The 18,891-nt window shown below is 35.0% G+C and overlaps 1 protein-coding gene across 2 annotated transcripts in view; it reads right to left on the bottom strand.

Annotated features, from left to right (window-relative positions):
• EXOC6B (exocyst complex component 6B) overlaps positions 1 to 18,891 on the bottom strand; it is a 594,589-nt gene that overhangs the window by 362,109 nt on the left and 213,589 nt on the right. The window lies entirely within an intron of this gene.

Genomic DNA, 18,891 nt, shown 5'->3' with positions numbered 1-18,891 from the left:
TATTTCTTTTACAGATAGTTTATGGTAGTGTATAGAAATGAAACTGATTTGGGGGTGTTGATATTGTATCCTACAACTGTGCTGAATTTCTTAGTTTTGACGGATTTATGGTGGAATATATAAAGATTTTCTACATATAAGATCACATCACCTGTAAACAGAGACAATGTTACTGCTTTTTAATTTGGACGACTTTTATTTACTTTTCTTGACTAACTTCTCTGGCTAGGATTTCCAGTACTATGTTGAATAGGAGCACTGAGAGTGAGCACCTTTGTCTTCTTCTTGATCTTAGCAGGAAAGTTTTCAACCCTTCACTGTCGAGTATGATGTTAGCTATGGGGTTTATCATATGTGGCCTTTATTATCCTGAGGTACATTTCTTCTATAGCCAATCTGTGGAGAGTTTTATGATAAAATGATGTTTCATTTTGTTTTTTCCTGCATCTTGTGAGAGATGATCATAGGATTTTTACCTTTCATTCCATTCATGTGAGGTATCACCCTTACTGATTTGAATATTTTGAACTATCAATGCATCCTAGGGATGAATCATGGTTGATCATGGTATGATCCTCTTAATGTGATGATGAATTTGTTTGCTAGTATTTTGTTGATAGTTTTTGCATCTATATTTATATTTGCCTACAGTTCCCTTTTATTCTAGTGCCTTATCTGGGTAATGCTGGCCCCATAAAATGAGTTTGGGAGTGTTCCCTCCTCTTCACATTTTTGGAAGAATTTAAGAAGGACTAATGTTAATGCTTCTTTAGATGTTTGGTGGAATTCACCAGTGAAACCATCTGGTCTTTTCTTTGTTGAGAGGTTTCTGATTACTGCTTCAATCTCCTTATTTATTACTGGTCTACTCAAATTTTTTATTTCTTCCTGATTCACTCATAGTAAATTGTATGTTTTTATAAATTTATTTCTTCTCGGTTATCCAATTTACTTGCAATTACTGATTTCTTATGATACTTAGTATTACTGTGGTGTCAGTTTAATGTCTCCTCTTTCATTTCTGACTTTATTTGACCCTTCTGTATTTTTTTCTTACTATGTAAAAGAGCCAAAGGAAAATTCCAGAACTAAAAAATACAGTGTCTGAAATAATTTATCTTTTAACAGGCTTACAAGCCCAATAGAGATAACAAAAGAAAAAGTCAGTGAACTTGAAGACAGATCAATGAAAATTCTCCAATCAGAAAATAAAGGAGAGAAATGAAAAATTTAACAAACACCAAAACCAGAGCCAGAGGAACATGGGAAATAATACTGAAAAGGGTATAATGAAAAGTAGAACTAGAGTCCTGAAAAAGGGGAAAAAATAGAATAGTGTGGAACAAATATTTGAAAAAATGACTAAATGAAAATATCCCACATTTGATTAACAACATATCGAATGTTGTTCAGTGAACCCTAACATAGACAAAAGCAAAGAAACCATGCCTATGCACATCAGAGTCAAAACAATGAAAATCAGAGATCAAGAGAAAAATGTGAACGCCTTAAGAAAAACTTCTACGTTATATATGGTGGAGAAACAATACAAATGACTATTACCTCTCATCAGAAACTAACAGGGGTCAGCAAGTGAAAGAAAAGAAAATGAAATGAAATGAAATGAAATGAAATGAAATGAAATGAAATGAAATGAAATGAAATGAAAAAAATAATCAGCCCAAATTCTACATGTAACAAATATCCTTTAGCAATTATTATGTGATTAACTGTACCTTCTTGAAAGATATATTGAAGTCCTAAACCTTGGCATCTCATAATATGACCTTATTTGAAAATAGGGTCAATGCAGACGTATTTAAGATGAAGTGATACAGCATCAAGGTGGGCATTTAAGCCAGTATCACTAGTGTCCTCATAAGAAGAAGACCAGACAGAGACAGAAGACATACACAACAATATCAGGTGATGAGGAAGTCAGAGCTTGAAGCACTACAACTGCAAGTGTTAAGGACAGCCTAGAGTGCTGGCAAATCAGCAAGAAAAGGTAAAGGAGGATTCTCCCCTACTGGTATCAGAGTTAGCATGGCCTAGATGACACTTGGATTTTGGACTTCTAGCCTCCAGAACTGTGAGACAATAAATTTATTCCAAACCACCAATTTGTGGTACTTTGTTACGGCAGTCCTAGGAAACTAATACAGGAATAAAAGTAAAAGAAAAACATTTCAGATAAAAGAAAACTAAGGGAATTTAAGACCAGCACACCTACACTATAAAAAATGGTAAAGGAAGTTCTTTAGCTGAAGGGAAATGATTCCAGATGGAAACTCAGATCCTCAGGAATGAATGAATGGCACCAAATTGGTGAGCAAATGCTAAAGAAGGGAAGAAAGATTGCTTTTTAAATAGAGTAATCATGGAGAGTCTCCCTCATAGGTATCATTTGTGTTTCAGACCTTATAGCTAATTTATTTAGCCTTGGCAGGGGCTAAGAAAAGAGAGACAACTATGTATGGTCAACCCTTTAATCCTGAGCTCTCATAGAAAATAAACTATTATAAACATTATATTCTAATATCTAAAAGGATAATATCAGCCATACTGATCACGTTTCAGGAATTTCTTAGTCATTTTAAAATACAACATGAATGCCAGTTACCTAAAGATGGGGCATTATGGTAGCTTTTGCTTAATGTCTAATACAGTAATAGATCACTTATGCACAGAATCATTTATGCACGATTCCAAGATAGGCTGGTTCGTGAATGAACTAAATTTCAAGATAATCTTTATTATTTCTGACAATAGCATCAATTCTTCTCTATAATTTTTTACCACAGATTAGTTTGAGTTTTACATCCTTTATCATTGTCATCTTTAGGTGGTGGTGAAAATGACTTCAAAGTACCAAAATAAAGGTAAAGTTGGAAGGAAAATAATCAAGGGTAGACACTACTTTCAGGGTAGTACTCCCCTATGTGCTTAATATTTTATGTTTTAACCTAGTCTCCCAGAAAAGATAAGGCCTATATAAGCAAGACCTTCTCCTAGGACCAGCCAATCCCATCCAAAAGGAGCCAGAAACAGTTATAACTAAAACAGTCCAGTGAATATTTCACCCAAACCAATAGTTTTAACTATAACTATAGTATCGACAAAGATGCCAATTTAACATTCTAATTTAGCTAAGCTTTCATTGTAACAAACAATAAGATTACATAAAGAACATCAGAACACCTTACTAAACTACCATCCAAACCATTTTTCTTTTCCAGAAGACAACTGATAAAATTAGGGGGGAAAAGAGTGGGCCTATATCCACCAACTACACACACTCTGTGTTCAGGCTGAACAACTCACAAAGCTTTTAAGTCACTTCTCTCAGAACCCATTTGGCACCTCAAAGGTAAATATATAATAAATGTATTTACTGGACAGCACAGTCATAGTATATCAGTCACCAAACTAGATAATGAGCCGTTATTCTCCGGGTCCCTACCATTTCTACTATATAAAACAAACTCAAAAAGAAATACCTTCTTTTTTCTATTCCATTTACAAGATTTCCAATCAAAAGCACTTGAGGAAAAAATAACAACAACAACAACAACAACAAAACCAGAAGGATACAACAAAGAACTGCAGTAAGTGAAAGTAAAATCAATAGTATCTTGGGGTCTGTTCTGGAACAAAAATTATTCTATAATCACATATACTATTGCTTCACCCTTCCAGCGAAATTAAAATTCTAATATATCAATCTTTATTTATCCATTATCTTCCTTCTAGAAAATTAGGTAGGGCTTGCCTTTTGCCAATACCTTTAAATTCTGGAATGCATTATTAATAAAAGCCAGAGTCTCAAGAATCTCAGATGGAGAAGAGATTCCCGTCTTTCCAGAATCTCAGAAACAAGTCACTTTACCCAACGCAAATATTATTACATTATTAATACACTTCCTCATCCCTTCCAAACTCTGATGATTATACTGGTCTGAGAGGAGAGGAAGGAGGGGGGAAGGGGACGGGAAGAGAAGGGGAGGAGGAGGACAAGGGGATGAAGGAGAGAAGGGGAGAGGAAAGAGAGAAGAGGATGACACGGAAGACGACAACCAGGTATCACTACTAATAGATCCCAAAGGGCAAATGCTTCCAATTATAACAACACTGTATTGAAGATTTCAATCCAGTATAATATAATTCTTCTCAAACATACTGTTAGGCTTTCTCTCCGTAATACCTACCATAAGAAAAATAATCCAATTAGGCCCAGTTTGGAACTGTCTGTCAGAAAGACTTTTCTCCTGACAGATTTCTTCCCAAGGAAGTTAAAATTAAGGTAATGGCTGTGACAAAACAGCAATGCAGTGTGAGCTAAGAAGAAAAAACACTGGACAAAGAATCATGAGATGAAACTTGCAGTTCTAATTGCTACTAGTAAGTTGTACAACCTTGTATAATTTTAGTTTGTTTGCTGAAAACAAAGATTTTGAATTGCTAAAGACCATTCCAGCATTAAAATCTATACATGTATTGTTTCAACACGTGAAACAACGTAAACTCAGCTTTAAAATGTAGAAAAAATTTTCAACAGATGTTGAAAATAAAAAAATTGATTTTTTAAGTACCATAACTCTTTCTAGTTATGACTAGACAGATGATACAAAGTTCCAATTCCTATAATAATTAAAATCCATTCAATTTGACTGAAAATAATTTTAGTGCTATGTAAGCAATAAATTGCTTTTCCCCTCTTCCATCTTCTTCAATAAAGTGTTACAAAGTGCTAAGTTTCTTAAATGTTAACAAGATGAAAAATATTCAGTAGTATATGTTGAATATTCAAAAAACACTAAGCACATGAGTCCAGAAAATGAAAACTATTTTCTGGCAATAGAATAAGTTTTAAATTTTGCAAAGGAGCAGGATATTAAATGTGTATTTGTATTTTCTTTGTATGCAAGTGATCACTGAGACACATTAACTGCCTAAAATGTAATTTTCCCCTAACAAAATTAAGAGAAATCTAAAAACAAGTTCCTATATGTACACTGAGTCACTACAATTACTCCCCCATGTCTATCTACTTACTATCTTTTCCTTATGTTTTTGCACCAAAAAAATAATATAACAGGTCCAACATAACTTACTTGACATGGTAGTGAATGAAAAAAAAATGATGTGTTAGAAAGCCACAGTTGAATTTAAACATTCTGTTTCAAATAAAGGCTTCTGTAAGAAGTCCAATGAAGAGAAGAAATTTAAAGACCACATCAAAGTAAAGGGCAATACTCCAAACTGCCCTCTTAAGAGGGAGACTGATGAAGGAAGCCAATTTTTAGCAGAAGAAACCAGTACCTTTAGTGTGGTTTAACTAGGAAAGCCAGGGTATGCTTTTCCTATCCTGTAAATTACCTTGACTTTGGGGCATGATCTTAGGACTGCAGTAAAGTTACTGGATGTAAGTCATTGGCTATGGGGAGTGCTAATGAGACCAAGAATGGGGAATCCAAATGTATAGACGACAATTTCCCACAGAGAAAAACTCCATACAAGGAAAAACTTGGTTATGGTCCTAGTAAAAGTCATACAACATTATAAACTATTGACAACAAGGCAAATCTGGAGAAATAATATGGAAAACGTTGTTTATGGAAAAGTTATGAAAACACTACGCTTATGTCTATATTCTAACAAAGAATGCCTTAAGAAAAGCTATCAGAAGGCCCAACCTACTAAAAATAGGAGTATTTACATGAAAAGCATGCATTACTATGCCGTGCTTAAGTCACATCCTCTGAAAACAGCAAAAATAACAAAGAGAAATTGGAATATTTAAGATTTCCAAAGCTCACCTTCAACCACCTTGAGAAATTTTCACCTAGAGAAGCATTAAAAGTTCTAAGCAAATCATTCTCCTCTTTTATGTGAGAGCGCCTAGAACTATAATTGGTCCAGGATAGTCATTAGAAAATGACAATTTCTTTATTTCCTTCCATAATCTAATGTTTTCTTGCTTTATCAATAGCTTCCTATCAACGCAGAAGGTATGTTTTTCATGAACCACACTAGAGGGGTAAGAAGAGTATCAGAACAGGGAGTGCATATCTCTACTACCCACTCCTTTGAGAAGTGCTTTAGCAGGGAGCCTGGGTGGCTCAAATGGTTAAGCACCTGACTCTTGGTTTCAGCTCAGGTCATGATCTCAGGGTTGGTGAGTTCCAGCCCTACTTTGGACTCTACATTGGCAGTGCAGAGCCTGCCTGGGATTCTCCCTCTCCCTCTCCCTCTCCCTCTGCTCCTCTTCTCTCTCTCTTTTTCTCAAAACAAACAAACTAAACAAAGAAACTAAAAAAAGTGCCACAGAAACAACATAATTACAGTTTAATCAACCTATGAAAGGCTAAACATAACAACATTATCCGGTTCATAATACAAAAAACTGAACCAAATTTCCCACAAATTGACTTTTGATGAACCATAGTAGACAGAAGGAGTGTTATAGAATAGAAAGAATATGTCTTCACTCCTTTTAAAAAAATGTCACAGGACAAACCATAAGAGACTCCTCTGAATGCTGAGAACAAACTGAGGGCTGATGGGGTGGGCGAGAGGGGAAGGCTGGTGATGGGCACAGAGGAGGGCACTTGTTGGGATGAACACCGGGTGTTATATGGAAACCAACTGGACAATAAATGATTTAAGAAAAAAAAATGCCACAGGAAAAATAACCACCAATAAATACAATTTTTTTATATTTTCTTAACTTTTTTCTATGTTTTATTTATTTTTGAGAAAGAGAGAGACAGCATGAGCAAGGGAGGGTCAGAGAGAGAGGGAGACACAGAATCTGAAACAGGCTCCAGGCTCTGAGCTAGCTGTCAGCACAGAGCCCGACATGGGGCTCGAACCCATGACGGAGAGATCATGACCTGAGCCAAAGTCGGACGCTTAACTGACTGAGCCACCCAGATGCCCCAATAATTACAATTTTGGTCTATGAAAGACCATCATTACAAATATGAACTAGTATACAAAAACAAATAAAAAGGCTGTAATAACTGTTACACAAAAACTGAGTACTAAACTGTCAGATTTAATCTCAATTCCAATCTGGAATATCTATTTAAAAATCTGATTTTAAATGCCTCAATCTTATCCACAAAAGAAGCCAGTGATGTTCATTTCAAAAAGAAAAGTTAATTTGCTGTCTCACAATGATCATTACAAGCTGATTTACTATGACACAGAACTAAAAGTGAGTTAAGGCTAACTCTGTGGTTCTGACTAGTTATTGCATATTTTGTGTTATGATGTTTTATGAGTCTATTTAATGGACTGAGACACACAATTTTAAGACACCATTTTACAATATCCTTTTGAACGGAATCATATTTTTTAAAAACAATATTATAAAAAGCAGGCTTTCTATAAGAAGAAAAAGAGAACAAAGTTAATAAAAAATGACAGCAAAAATGGCTCAGGGCCAAAGACCCATTTGAAACTTATAAAATCTTCCTAAGATCAGATGGACATGTGTTCTCTTATTGCTAGGTGTAAAACTATACACTAACACAAGCTTCTGTTTCCAGTTTTAACTTAAAAGCCAGGTGTTTCTCAAGATATTTAAGGCTCCTATGCATCCTCATAATAAAATTCAATTTTGTTATCACAGCAGGTATCTAGTTCAGTAAAAATGATCAAGTTTAGATTCATAAAATGTGTAAAGTAGAGGGTCTGCAAATAATTTTGAATCTAGAAATATCATTATGTAGAAATACAAAGAAGAAATATAAATGTCTAGTAATATGGAATTAAACCAGAAAAAAAGAATAGAAAATTATACAACATAATGTGAAGAAATATTGAATTTATTAATAACAATGACTTTAAAGAATATTTATTTACACTGAGAAGTAATTCTTAATACTATGTTAAGTTAAAAAAGTCAAGATACAATTTACATATACAATTTGATCAAAATTTTATAAAACAGATGTGGATATAAATAACTATAAAGGAATATTCACTTCAGGCAACACTGAACTAAATAATTTAGACAAGAAAAGCAGAATAAAATATAAAAGCCATCTGCTTAAAGTCTTCAAGAGAGCTAACAAGATGGTGGAAACTTATTAGGCCAGGAGGCAGGAAAGGGAAGTGACATGAGTAAGAAATAGCAACATTTGAAGCCATTCTTCCTTTGAGGGCATTTGCCAATACTAAAAGGGTAACAGACTGGCTAAATAGAACATTTTTCAATGCCAAAGGATTAGAAAACAGGAATAAAAGTCGGATTCCATCAGGAAGGAAAGACTTTGGTGAACAATTCATTGTGGGCTGGAACGCTGAATAGTTGCACCCTGTGACACACTTAAACCAAGAATCAGACAGGCCCTTACAGAGATTCACAGTAAGTGTTAAATTGGATCAAAGTGATCCCAAAGCAGTGCTGTTCCCCAGCATCCTAGAATAATCCTGTCTACCAGTATCTGGTAAAAACAAGCACAATTCTTTTCCAAGGAAGAATACCATCATCCTAGACTTAAGTTGTTTCTACAGTTTTGAAACTACAGTGCCCAGCATCAAAAGTAACCAAACACAAAAGGAGATAAGACAATATGTACAAAAGCCACTGGGGGGAAGAGGAGGTGAAGGAAATACATCAGAGCTCTAAAATTCATAATTATTAGATATGGACTTTAAAGATTCAAAATCGGGACATCACTAAAGATCTAACATACATTCAAAAGATTAGGGAATATTGTGAACAACTGTATATCTGCATATTCAACAATTTAGGTGAAAGAGACAAATTCCTTGAAATACATAAACTACAAAAGTTCACACAAGAATACACGGATAATCTGAAGAGCATAGATGATTCACTAGTAAAGTCAATCAGACACTTAAGGAATAAATATATACTTTTAATATATGTAGAACTTATTCCACACAATGCTTCCNAAACTGTGTATATACAATGAAGGATTACTTGGCAATCAAAAAGAATGAAATCTTGACATTTGCATCTATGTGGATGGAACTGGAGGTATCATGCTAAGCAAAATTAGTCAGTCAGAGAAAGACAAATGTCATATGACTTCACTCATATGAGGAGTTTAAGACACAGAATAGAGGACTATAAGGGAAGAGAAGCAAAAATAATATAAAAACAGGGAGGGGGCAAAACATAAGAGACTTTTAAATATAGAGAACAAACAGGGTTATTGGAGGCGTTGTGGGAAGGGAGTGGACTAAATGGGTAAGGGGCATTAAGGAATCTACTCCTGAAAACATTGTTGCACTATATGCTAACTAACCTGGATGCAAATTTAAAAATGAATAAATAAATTAATTTTAAAAAAATTATCAGTATCACTCTGATATAAAAAACATAAAACTATCCGAGAAAACTACATATATCCCTTGTGAAAATAGACATATAAACATATGTAACACTTTTAGCAAACTAAAAACTAAAAAGTAAACTAATCAAACTCTGGAGGTGTGTGTGGGTGTATGTAGGGGTGTGTGTTGTTAATACTTCATGACCAGATGGGGTTCATCTTAAGAATGCAATCTGGGGCTAAAACCTTTTTTACATACAACACATCTGACACTAAATGTGCAAGTTTTTGCCACCCAAACCAACTGGATATCCTACAAAATTCAATTCAATTCTGACATTACCCAGAGTCAGTGTTAGACTCCGCAAGTGTAAGGTCTCAGTCTCACAATTTTGCCATCACTTCAGGTACCAGCCACAAATATTGGGTGCCAAGGGCACCCACCCTTCTGTCCAATTTGGCTATAAATTAGAAAAGCTCCTATGCCCTTTTCAGGTTCAAAAAGTTGCTAGAATGGCTCACAGAACTCAACAAAGTGCTTTGTTTACTAATACCAGTTTATTATAAAGGATACAACTCAGGAACAGCCAAATGAAAGAGATGCATAAGGTAAAACAAGGGAGTGGGGTCAGAAGGAGGAATGGTGTCCACACATTCCATGTCTTCTCCTGGTACCCTCCCAGCACCTTGATATGTTCACCAACTTGGAAGCTTTCCAAATCCCCACTCACAGATTGTATACACACAGTTGATTAAATCATTGGTCGCTGATGATTATGTGATCTCTAGTCACTTCCTCCTTTCTCCTTCCCAGAGGTAAAGAAGTAGGGTTGAAAGTTGCAACCCTTGGGGTGCCTGGGTGGTCAGTCGGTTAAGCATCCAACTTCGGCTCAGGTCAGGATCTCATAGTTTGTGAGTTTGAGCTCCATTTTGGGCTCTGCGATGACAGCATGGAGCCTGCAGCCTGCTTTGGATTCTGTGTCTCCCTCTCTTTCCACCCCTCCCCAACTCACACTCTTGACTCTTCTCTCAAAAATGAATAAATGTTAAAAATTTTTTTTAAAAAAAGAAAGTTGCAACTCTTTAACATACATTTGGTGTTCCCCCCTCACCTGCCCGTGAACAGCATCCATCTAGGAGGGATCCTAGGACCCACACAGAGCTCATAAGCACAAACTCGGTTATGATTCAAAGAAGTTTGTTATGAATAACAAAAGACGCTCCTCTCACTCCTGTAACTCAAAAAAAAAAAAAAATTTCCAAGGGTTTTAGCGGCTCTGTACCAGGAACCAGGAATGAAGATCAAATATGTATGTTTCATTATACTGCAGTACAACACAGGTTCGCATTAAAAAGTTAACCATGTATGGGTGCCCGAGTGGCTCAGCTGGTTAAGCATCTGACTTCGGCTCAGGTCATGATCTCACGGTTCATGGGTTCAAGCCCTGCATCGGGTTCTATGCTATCAGAGCAGAACTGGCTTCAGATCCTCTGTCTGTCTGTCTCTCTCTCTCTCCAGCTCTCTCTCAAAAATAAACAAACTTAAAAAACAAAAAATTAACCATGTAATTCACTATACATAAATAAAATATATAAAATGAAAAGCCAATGATCACTTCAACAGATGCACAAAAGAGCAATTGAAAAATTGTAATACCCTTTCAAGCAAAAACTTTTAACAAGCTATAAATAGAAGGGAAATTCCTCAAGTTAATAAAGGCTGTCTACTTGGATTAAGTGTATAACATCAGACTTAATGGTGAACAACTGAACAACCAATAGTGTATACCCATACAGTAAAAAATGCCAAGTACTGCTGAGAGAAACCAACCAAGATCAAAATAAATGGAGAGGTACATCATTTCCCTGGACCAGACTTATTATTGTTAAGATGTTAATTCTCCCCAAGTTGATCTATAGATGCAATAAACTCCCAATCAAAATCCTAGCAGGACTTCTGCAGAAACTGGCAGGCTGATTTGAAAATTTATAGAGATGCAAAGGATATAAAATAGCCAAAATAATTTTGCAAAAGAAAAATAAGTGTACTTAATCTACACAACCTGATTTCAGAATGTCTTATAAAACTACAATGGTAAGACAGAACAGTATATATTGGTATAAAGATAGACATGTAGATAGATGCAACAGAACAGACATTTATGGCCAACTGATACTTAGTAATTACAAAGGGAAAATAAGTAATTTTACAGTGGAGAACCTTGGCAAACATCCCATTAACAAACCAATCAAAGTTAATAATAAATATCAGTATCATGTAACCCCAAAATGATGCACTGAAGACACATGACCTCTTTGGTATTCACCCTAATAATACACAATGTCAATCTAATCTTTTTTTAATGTTTATTTATTTTTGAGAGAGACAGAGTGTAATTGGGGGAGGGGCTGAGAGAGAGGAAGACACAGAATCTGAAGTAGGGTGCAGGCTTTGAGCTATCAGCACAGAGCCCTACTTGGGGCTCAAACTCATGAACCATGAGATCATGACCTGAGCTGAAGTTGGATGCTTAACCAACTGAGCCACCTACGTGCCCCTAGTCAATCTAATCTTTAAAAAAAAATTAATTAAAAAAAACACATTAGACAAATCCAAACTGAGGGGTATTATAAAAAATAACCGATCAGTGTGAAGGTCATAAAAGAAAAATGAGACTGAGGAACAGCCACAGATTAAATAATAATAACAATAATGAGAAAGAGAAACTAAATGCAACAAGGGATCCTAGACTGCATCCTGGAACAAAGAAAGGATATTAGTGGCAAAACTGGTGAAATCCAAATAAGTTTTGTACAGTAGTTAATAGGACTGTATCAAGTTAATTTCTTAATTTCAGTAAATATTAATATCCTACAGTAATGAAAGATGTTAACATGAGAGGAAGACAGATAAAGGTATATGGGAAATCTCTATACTACCTTTACAACTCTTATATAATTCCAAAATTATCTCCAAACATTTTTTAAAAAATCAACAAAGAAAAACATACTAAATGCTGCTAAAATGTTCACTTTAAAATAGTCAATTTTATGTTATCTGAATTTCATCTCAATTAAAAATTTACACATTTTAGTAATAATAAGCTAAATGCATTCGGTGTAACAGTTCATGGATAAGGGAAATACATAACAGCAATGATATAAAGGACCAGAAGGAGAAACTGGGAATTCTCAATTGTATCTATTTTACCTGTGAAGTGGTACAGCATTATTTAAAAGTGGACTTAGATTAATGATAAAAGTATGTTGCAAATGCTAAAGCAACCAGTATAAAAATTTTTAATAGAGTATAATTAGTTGTTGATAGAGGAAAGAAAATGAAATCATAAAACACTCAATTACAACCAGACAAGGTAGAAAAAGAGAAGATAAAACACAAACAAATGCAATGAATAAGAAAATTACAAATATGGTTATATTAATCCATCTATAGCAAGAATCACTTTAAGTGTAAATGGTCCAAAAACAACAGCTAGAAGAGACTGGAAGAGTTGTTTAAAAAAAAAAAAAAAGACCCAACTAACTGTTCCAGACCCAACTATCTGTTCCCTACAAGAAACCTACTTTAAATATAAAGTCACAGGTAGATTTGAAAAAAGTAAGGGGATGGAGAAAGCTATACCATGCTAACACTAATCCAAAGAAAGACGGACCTAACTATATCCTTTTCACACAAAGCAGACTTCAGAACAAAGAAAATGATCAGGAATAAAAAGGGTGTTACATAATTATATATTTCCTAAACTTGGTGAAGAACCTCTATTAAAAAATCAATTGCATATCATCCTTAATGGTAAGAAACTACATGCTTTCCTCCTAAGATCAGGAAAAGGGCAACATGTGCCTTCCACCACTGCAATTCAACATCATATTGGAAGTCCTAGTTAAAGTAACACACCATAAAAAGGAAATTACATGTATACATTGGGAATGAAGAAATAAAACTGTCTTCGTTTAAAGATAATTTCTACATGATTATCTATGTAGAAATTTCCAAAGAATCAACCAAAAAAGCTCCTAGAACTTTCTGTAAGTGATTACAGAAAGATTACAGGATGGAGGTGAATATACAAAAGTCAGCTGCTTCACTAAATTCCTGCAATGAACAATCAGAAGTAGAAACTTACAACATAACACTAATTACATTAGCACCCAAAAGAAATACTTAGGGGGGTGCCCGGGTGGCTCAATCGGTTAGGCATCTCACTGTGCATGGAGCCTGCTTAAGATTCTCTCTCTGTCTCTCCGCCTGTCTCTCTCTCCACCCGTCCATCTGCCCCTCCTCCACTCGTGGGCTCTCTAAATAAACAAACAAACAAACAAACAAAATTAAAAAAGTAAAAGAAATTAAAAAGTAAAAGAAAGGAGTGTCTGGGTGGCTCAGTCAGTTAGGTGTCTGACCGGCTCAGGTCACGATCTCATGGTTCATGGGTTGGAGCTCCACATTGGGCTCTGTGCTGATAGCTAGCCCAGAGCCTGGAGCCTGCTTCTGATTCTGTGTCTCCTTCTCTGACCCTCCCCTGCTCACGCTGCCTCTCTCTCTCTCCCTCTCTCTCTCTCTCCCTCTCTCTCTCTCTCAGAAATAAATAAAACATTAAAAAATATTTTTTAAAAAGTAAAAGAAAATAAATAGATATAAATCTACCAAAATATGTACAAAATCTATAGGAAGATAACTACAAAATTACAATGAAAGAAATCAAAGATCTAAATAAATGGAGAAAAATCTCAAGTTGATTGATAACAAGACTCAATATTAAGATACCAGTTCTTCCCAATTTGATCTATAGATTCAACACAATACCAGTAAAATCCTAGCAAGTTACTTTGTAGATACTTATAAATTAATTCTAAAGTTTATACCGAAAAACAAAAGATAGAGAATAGTCAACATAATAATCATGGCAAAAAACATCAGAGAACTAATAGCATCCAACTTCATAACTTAGTATAAAGCTACAGTCATTAAGGTAGTGTGGTACTGGCAAAAGAGCAGACAAACGGGAACAGAACACAGAGTACATAAATAAACTCATATAAATATAGTCAACTAATCTTCGATAATAAAACAAATGCAATTCAGTGGAAAAGGGATAGTCATTTCAACGAATGGTCCTAGAACTAGACATCCACATAAAATAAAATGGATCTAGACATAGATCTTAATACTGTTCACAAAAAATTAAAAATGGATCACAGACTTAAATATAAAATGCGAAAATGTAAAATACCAGAGGAGAACAATAGAAAACACCTAGGTGACTTGGGGTTTGGTAGCGACATCTTAGGCAACCATACCAAATGCATGATCCATGAAGAAAACTTGTTAAGTTGAAGTTCATTCGCTGAAATTAAAAAACGTCTTTTCTGTGAAAGACACTATTAAGAAAAAAAAAAAAGAGGCCACAGACTGATGAAATCTTTGCAGAACGCCTATCTGATAAAAGTGGTATTCAAAACATATTTGGGATATATAACAAAAACAAACAACCCAATTAAACATTAGCAAACGTTCTGAATAGACACCTCCTCAAAGGATATGTACAGGTGGCAAATAAGCCTATGAAAAGATGCTCAACGCCATCTCTTATTAGAGAGTTGCCAGATACCACTACAGATCTATTATGGCTAAAATTGGAAAACAAACAAATAAAACCACTGCTGAAATCAAATGCTGGTGAGGATGTGAAGCAACAGGAACTCTCATTTATTGCCAATGGGAACGCAAAATGGTACAACCACTTTGGAAGACAGTTTGGTGGTTTCCTACAAAGCTAAATATAGCCTTATCATGTGAACCATCAAGTGCACTCCTAAGTATTTACCCAAATGAGTTTAAAATCTATGTGCACACAAATGTATTGTAGCAGTTATACCCAGAATTCCCAAAAGTTGGAAGCAACCAAGATGTCCCTCAATAGGAGAATGGAAAACAAACTGTGGTGCATCCATACAGTGGAATATTATTCAACAATCAAGAAAAATGAGTTATTGGGGGCACCTGGGTGGCTCAGTCAGTTAAGCATCTGACTTCAGCTCGGGTCATGATCTCACGGTTAGTGGGTTCGAGCCCCGCATCAGGCTCTGTGCTGACAGCTAGCTCAGAGCCTGGAGCCTGCTTCAGATTCTGTGTCTCCCTCTCTCTCTGACCCTCCCCTGCTCACACTGCCTCTGTCTCTCAAAAATAAATAAAACATTAAAAAGTTAAAAAAAAAAAAGAAAAGAAAAATGAGCTATCATGCCATAAAAAAAGATAGAGAGGAACCTTAAATACATACTGCTAAGTGAAAAAACCCAATCTGAAAGGCTCCACACTGTGATTCTAACCACATGACATTTAGGAAAAGCAAGACTAATGAGGAAATAAAAAGATCACTGGTTGTCAGAGGTTTAAGGGTGGGGAAAGGAGTAAATTTGTGAAGAATAGGGGATTTTTAGCCTGGTGAAACTATTCAGTGATGAATACATGACATCATGCATTTCTCAAAACCTACAGAACTTTACAACATAAAGAATAAACCCTAATATAAATGATGAACTTTGGTTAATGATACATTATGTTGTCACAAAATGACAATAATAATAATAATAATAATAATATATTATATTGTCACAAATAGCAGGATTTCTTTCTTAGCAATAGCTGAATAATACTTCATTCTATACATATAGATATAAAGCTACTAATATACACACACCACCTCCCACATCTTCTTTATCCAGTCATTCACTGACAGGTTGTTTTCCTATCTTGGCGACTGTAAATAATGCTACAATAAACATAGGAGTGCAAATATCTTTTGGATAAACAGTTTTCATTTCCTTTGATAAATCCTCCCATTTGCAACAATATGGATGGACTTTGAGGGCATTGCACTAAGCAAGTTAAGTTAGGCAGAGAAAGACAAATACAGTACGATATGACTTATATGTGGAATCTAAAAAAGCCAAATGCATAAAAACAGAGGGTAGAATGGTGGTTATCAGGGACTGGGCAGTAGAATAACTGGAGAATTTGTTTAAGAGCACAAATTTGCAATCAGTCTACAAAGAAGCCCTCGAGCACAGCATGGTGATTAGGGTCAAAAATACTGTATTATACACTTCACAGATGCTGGGAGACTAGATCTTAAGTGTTCTCACCACAAAAAAGAAATGATAATTATGTGACATGATAGAGGTGTTAGCTATCCATATGGTGGTAATCATACTGCTATAGATAAATATATCAATCAACAAAGCTTAAATGTACAGCACACACTTATACAATGTTATATGTCAATTATATCCCAATTTTAAAAAATAATATAGTATTGGTTATCAGTTCTAACAAATATAACCCACTATTGCAAGATAATATAAGGAAAATTGCTAGGAAGAAAAAAGGCATATGGGAACTGTCTGCTCAATTTTTCTTTACCTAAAACTTTCCTAAAAAAATACAGTCTATTAATTTAGAGAAAAAGCCAAGAAGAACTTCTAGAATAACAAATATTAGGGAGACATATTGATATATTGAAAAAGTGCCTAAGTAAAATTGCGTTTTATGAACCTTCTTAAAAACTTGGGAGTTAGAAATGCAACGAAGCTTGATTCAAAATAAATTACTCATGACTGGGAAAGTTGGCTATGAATGGAAGAACACCAATTATTTTAAGGTTTAATTAGCACTAAATAACTTATCACTCATTGATAAGACCACATGAAACTTCTAGAATTAGCAGAAGCTTGATATTACATAAAAATTATGATATATAAAAAACTTCATTTTATACAAAAAGAACTTAATTATAATTATAACCAGATCTCACCCCTCCCAACAAAAGATAAGAATAAAAGAGATGAAAAGAAAAGGGATATAAGAGCATTAATTTCTTTATCCTCCATTAGGAGACTCATCAGACATTCAAAAAGAGGTAAGAATCAAAAGACAGGTTGAGGTCACACTGTGAATGCCAGGGTAAACTCCCACAGCACAGAGTATGTATCACTAATAAAGCACCTATCATTGGGATGCCTGGGTGGCTCAGTCAGTTAAGCGTCCAACATCAGCTCAGGACATGATCTCATGGTTCATGGGTTCAAGCCCCGCATCAAACTCTCTGTTGTCAGCACAGAGCTCACTTCATATCCTCTCTCCCCTTCTCTCTCTGAACCTCCTTTATTCGTTCTCTCTCTCTCTCAAAATAAATAAACTTCAAAAAAAAAAAGGCATTTATCATTTAACATTGTAACTAGATCTAATCTTCTTTACTAGACTGAAATATACATAAACTCTTAGAAGGCAGAGGCTGTAAACTGGCTGATCTTTATGCTGAGCACATAGTAGCCCTCAGTAAATACTGAACTGAACTGAAAAACTTCAAAAGTATGACTGCTACAGCATTAAAAAGAACTATAAACCTAAAGTTCCATTCAAGAGGGGAGCATGATAAAAGAATACTTTTTTCTTTTTTATTCTCTAATTATTATTATTATTATAAAGTACAAGACCACGTTTGTGGGCAGAAGAAAACCAAACAATGGACTGAAAATGTAAGTAAAAGAAGAGATTACTTGAAATATTTTAAAGAAATTAGGAAGAAGCAGGGTCAAAAAAAGTTTATATTAAGGAAGCCAGGTACTTTTTTTCCTCTGAAATAGGCAAAGGAGGATGATGACCTAGGGGAAATCTGAAACGAAAAAAAAGAAATTTGCGGAAATTATCCTAATGGCCTAGATCTCTACCTAATGATCTTCTTTTCTAGGTAAAAGATCATCTGCTTGAAAGAAGAATCGAAGTAAAGTTGTGGGACTGAGCAACATGAGAAGAGTAGAGAATAGAAACCAGAACTTATGAGATAATTAAAATTATTTGTAAGTAGCCCTGAATGTTTAGGAGAGTTCAGGTAGCATGATTACAATGGATAAAATGTGGATAATCATATTACTTTTTCCAGGAATGAATTCTCAATAGCAGCATTTTTTTTTCTGTTAATGGAATTTACTTCCTATCTCTCTTGCTTGTTCAGTAAAACCATCACACCTCATGTGAGAAAGAGAACAACAGTGAACATAGTGGCTGCCAGTTAACAGAATATTCTCTCACCAACATGAGAACGGACCAACCATGCTGACAGCTCACAAGCCCAACAATTAATTAAAATCTTATCAAATACCTGGTTGTTACTTCAGAATTCATTTGCCATAACAGACTGCTTATATAGTACAGTCGTCTGATACGAACTTTAATTACTAACACTTAGTAACTTCATGCTAAATGTGTCTTTGATTATGAATACCATACATAATTCCTACATAGACCATTGACTTCTGCTAACATATCCGAGACATACAAACAGAAATGAGCCCCAGATTCAAAAGAAGCAGGCTGAGACTGAACAGCAGCCTGAGATCAAAATTAAGCATTCTTCCTCCTCATTCAATATCCTCAGATCTGGATTAAGTTAATCAGAGCCATCACTGTACAAAAATGACAGCTTCTGGAAGATGGTGACAAATTTTTGTGAGACCAAAGATCTGGCTTTAACCTGAGTCTTCCACCAGAAAAAGGGGG

The sequence above is a fragment of the Crocuta crocuta genome, unplaced genomic scaffold (genome assembly GCF_008692635.1).
Source record: "Crocuta crocuta isolate KB4526 unplaced genomic scaffold, BGI_CrCroc_1.0 scaffold113, whole genome shotgun sequence".
Lineage (NCBI taxonomy): Eukaryota > Metazoa > Chordata > Mammalia > Carnivora > Hyaenidae > Crocuta > Crocuta crocuta.
This window is presented reverse-complemented; position numbering and strand designations above follow the sequence as displayed.